The following is a 4,332-nucleotide window of genomic DNA, read 5'->3' as shown; positions in this document are numbered from 1 at the left end:
AAACAGTATTAAAACAATTACATCACAGCAAAACACAACAAACAGCCTACATCATAAATAACACAATACATCATCAACTGCATTATTACAATTTGGTGCTTTCAATACGTCAATACTTCTCACAAAGACAAGTAGTGATGCAGTCAATCTGTCCTCTACTTTGAGCCAGGAGAGACTGACATGCATGTCATTGATATTAGCACTCCATGTACATTTAAGGGCCAGACGTGCTGCTCTGTTCTGGGCCAACTGGAATTTGACTGTGTTCTACTTTATGGCTCTTGACCATAATACTGGGCAGTAGGTGTGATTAAACTAGGACCTGTAGGACTTGTTTAGTTGATTGTGATGTCAAGATAGCAGAGTAACGCTTTATTATGGACATACTTCTCCCCATCTTAGCTACTGTGGTATCAGTATGTTTTGACCATGTCAGTTTACAATCCAGGGTTACACCAAGCAGTTTAGTCATCTCAACTTGCTCAATACCACATTCTTCAGTATAAGATTTAGATGAAGTTTAGGCGTGTAGTGAATGATTTGTCCCAAATACAATACTTTTAGTTTTTTCTATACACTGAGTATATAAAACATTAGGAACACCTTACTAATATTGAGTTGCACCATCACTTTTGCCCTCAGAACAGCCTCAATTTGTCGTGACACACATACACACAACCTCTGAATGGCACACATACACAATCCATGTCTCAATTGTCTCAAGGCATAAAATCCTTCTTTAGCCTGTCTCCTCCCCTTCATCTACACTGATTGAAGTGGATTTAACAGGTGACATCAATAAGGGATCATAGCTTTCACCTGGATTCACCTGGTCAGTCTATGTCATGGAAAGAGCATGTTTTGTACACTCAGTATATTTATGACTAGCTTATTACTAGTCACCCAATCTAAAACTGACTGCAGCTCTTTGTTAAGGGTTGCAGTGGTTTCACTTGCTGTGGTAGCTGACGTGTACAAAGTTGAGTCATCAATGTAGAAAAAACCTACCTTGAGGTATGCCAAACTCTACCTGGTTTACGTTAGAGAGGCTTCCATTAAAGAACCCTCTGTGTTCTCTTAGATAGTAACTCTCAATCTATGATATAGCAGAGGACGTAAAGCCATAACACCTACGTTTTTTTCAGTAGCAGACTATTATCGATAATATCTTAAGCTGCACTTACATCGAACAAAACAGCTGCCACAGTCTTCTAATTATCCATTTTATTTCAGCCAATCATCAGTCATTTGTGTTGTGCTGTGCTTGTTGAGTGTCCTTCCCTAGAAGCATGCTGAAAGTTAGTTGTTAATTTGTTTACTGTGAAATAGCATTGTATCTTTGATCAAACACCATTTTTTCCCAAAAGTTTACTAACGGTGGTAGCAGGCCCGTTGGTCGGCTGTTTCAACCAGAAAAGAGATGCTTTGTCATTCTTGGATAACAGTACAACTTTAGCTTCCCCTCAGGCCTGAGGGCACATACTTTCCTGTAGGCTAAGATTGAAGGATTGGTGACAAAAGAGTGTCAATATAGTCACTACAAATCCTCAGACATTTTCCCACCAAAGTTGTCATTTACGAGGTGGTTTATCATTACTGATAGACCCCCCCCCCAAAAAAAGATCACCTCTTCCACTCACTTCATAGAATTCAAAATTTCAATCCTTAGCTTTCAGGAATTTGGTCTGTATGCATGGATATGAAATGTTCAGAATTTGTGTTGCCATGTCATGCCTACATTTGCAATCTTGCCAATGAAAAACGAATTAAAGTAGTTTGGCAAATGTTAGGATTGTATATTGGAGACGGAAAGTCAGTGCAGGAGAGCAGAGTGTAGTGAACAGACGCACTTTTATTTCCGGTCAAAATGACAGCACAAAGTAACATAAAATTGTGCCCAAAGCACGGAACATAGACAAAAAGTAATGGCGCGTAACAATATCCACAAATTATCAAAATACACGTAACACAAACAATCCTACACAAAGACATGATGAGGAACAGAGGAATAAATACATATGGATTGATTGGGGAATGAAAACCAGGTGTGCAGGGAACAAGACAAAACAAATGGATACATGAAAAATGGAGCGGCGATGGCTAGAAAGCCGGTGACGTCGACCGCCGAACGCCGCCCGAACAAGGAAAGGAGCCGACTTCGGAAGAAGTCGTGACAGTACCCCCCCCCCCCTGACGCTCGGTTCCAGCGGTGACGGTGGAACTCACGCAGTAGTTCAGGGTCTAATACATCAGCCACCGGAACCCAGCACCTCTCCTCCGGACCATACCCCTCCCACTCCACGAGATACTGAAGGCCCCCCGCCCGTTGTCTTGAATCCAGGATGGAACGGACAGAGTACACCGGGCCCCCCCGATGTCCAGTGGGGGCGGAGGGACCTCCCGTACCTCAGACTCCTGGAGCGGCCGCGCCACCAACGACCTGAGGAGAGACACATGGAATGAGGGGTTAATACGGTAATCGGGGGGAAGCTATAACCTGTAACATACCTCGTTCACTCTCCTCAGGACTTTAAATGGCCCCACAAACCGCGGACTCAGCTTCCGGCAGGGCAGGCGGAGGGGCAGGTTTCGGTTCGAGAGCCAGACCCTGTCCCCTGGTGCGAACATCGTGGCCTCACTGCGGTGACGGTCCGCGCTGGTCTTTTGGCGCAGCGCGGCCTGCTGGAGGTGACCAGGGCGGCTTCCCAGGTCTCCTCCGCGCGTCTGAACCACTTGTCCACCGCAGGAGCCTGAGTCTGACTCTGATGCCACGGTGCCAGAACCGGCTGGTACCCCAATACACACTGAAAGGGGGAGAGGTTAGTGGAGGAGTGGCGGAGCGAGTTCTGYGCCATCTCTGCCCAGGGCACGAACGCCGCCCACTCCCCCGGCCGGTCCTGGCTATAGGGCCGCAGAAACCTGCCCACGTCCTGGTTCAGTCTCTCCACCTGCCCATTACTCTCGGGGTGGAAACCCGAGGTAAGGCTGATCGAGACCCACCAAATGTTCCAAGAACGCCCTCCAGACTCTCGAAGTGAACTGGGGACCCCGATCAGACACTAAATCCTCAGGCACCCCGTAGTGCCGGAAGACGTGGGTAAACAGGGCCTCCGCAGTGTGTAGGGCCGTAGGGAGACCGGGCAGAGGGAGGAGACTTAGAGAAATGATCCACAACGACCACGATCGTGGTGTTCCCCTGTGAGGGAGGAAGATCCGTTAGAAAATCAACCGACAGGTGTAACTAAGGCCGTAGTGGAACGGCTAAGGGATGGAGCTTACCTCTGGGCAGGTGTCTAGGAGCCTTACACTGGGCGCACACCGAGCAGGAGGAAACATAAACCCCCCCACCAGTACTTCCCAGACAGACAGTGCACCGTCCGACCGATCCTCGGATGACCAGAGGAGGGTGATGTGTGGGCCCAATAGATCAACTGGTCACGGACAGCAGACGGAACGTACTGATGTCTGACTGGACACTGGAGTGGAGCGGGCTCAGTGCGCAACGCCCGCTCAATGTCCGCGTCCAGCTCCCACACGACCGGCTCTACCAGGCAGGAGGCCGGGAGAATGGGAGTCTGATCCATCCACTCCTCTGTGTCATACAGCTCGGACAGTGCGTCTGCCTTAACATTCTGGGAACCTGGTCTGTAGGACAGGGTAAACAAAAAACGGGTAAAGAACATGGCCCACCTTGCCTGGCAAGGATTCAGTCTCCTAGCTGCCCGGATGTACTCCAGGTGGCGGTGGTCAGTCCAGATGAGGAAAGGGTATTTAGCCCCCTCAAGCCAATGTCTCCACGCCTTCAAAGCCTTAACCACAGCCAACAGCTCCCGGTCCCCCACATCATAGTTCCGTTCCGCCGGGCTGAGCTTCTTCGAGAAGAAAGCACAGGGGCGGAGCTTCGGTGGCGTGCCCGAGCGCTGAGAGAGCACGGCTCCGATCCCAGCCTCTGACGCATCCACCTCCACTATGAATGCCAAAGAGGGATCCGGATKGGCCAGCACGGGAGCCGAAGTAAACAGAGCTCTTAGCTGCCCAAAAGCCCTGTCCGCCTCAACCGACCACTGCAGACGTACAGGACCCCCCTTCAGCAGTGAGGTAATGGGAGCAGCCACCTGGCAAAACCCCGGATAAATCTCCGGTAGTAATTGGCAAACCCTAAAAATCGCTGCACCTCCTTTACCGTGGTGGGAGTCGGCCAATTACGCACAGCTGCACCTTAGCGGGAATGCGTGGGAGAACTCAGGGAAACAAACAGTACCAAACAGTGGACAACAGAGGACTCTGGAATGTAGAGTGGTGCATGACTCACCTTTGGGGTGACTCCGAGAG

The sequence above is a fragment of the Salvelinus sp. IW2-2015 genome, linkage group LG14, assembly GCF_002910315.2.
Source record: "Salvelinus sp. IW2-2015 linkage group LG14, ASM291031v2, whole genome shotgun sequence".
Lineage (NCBI taxonomy): Eukaryota > Metazoa > Chordata > Actinopteri > Salmoniformes > Salmonidae > Salvelinus > Salvelinus sp. IW2-2015.
Note: the sequence above shows the minus strand (reverse complement) of the source record.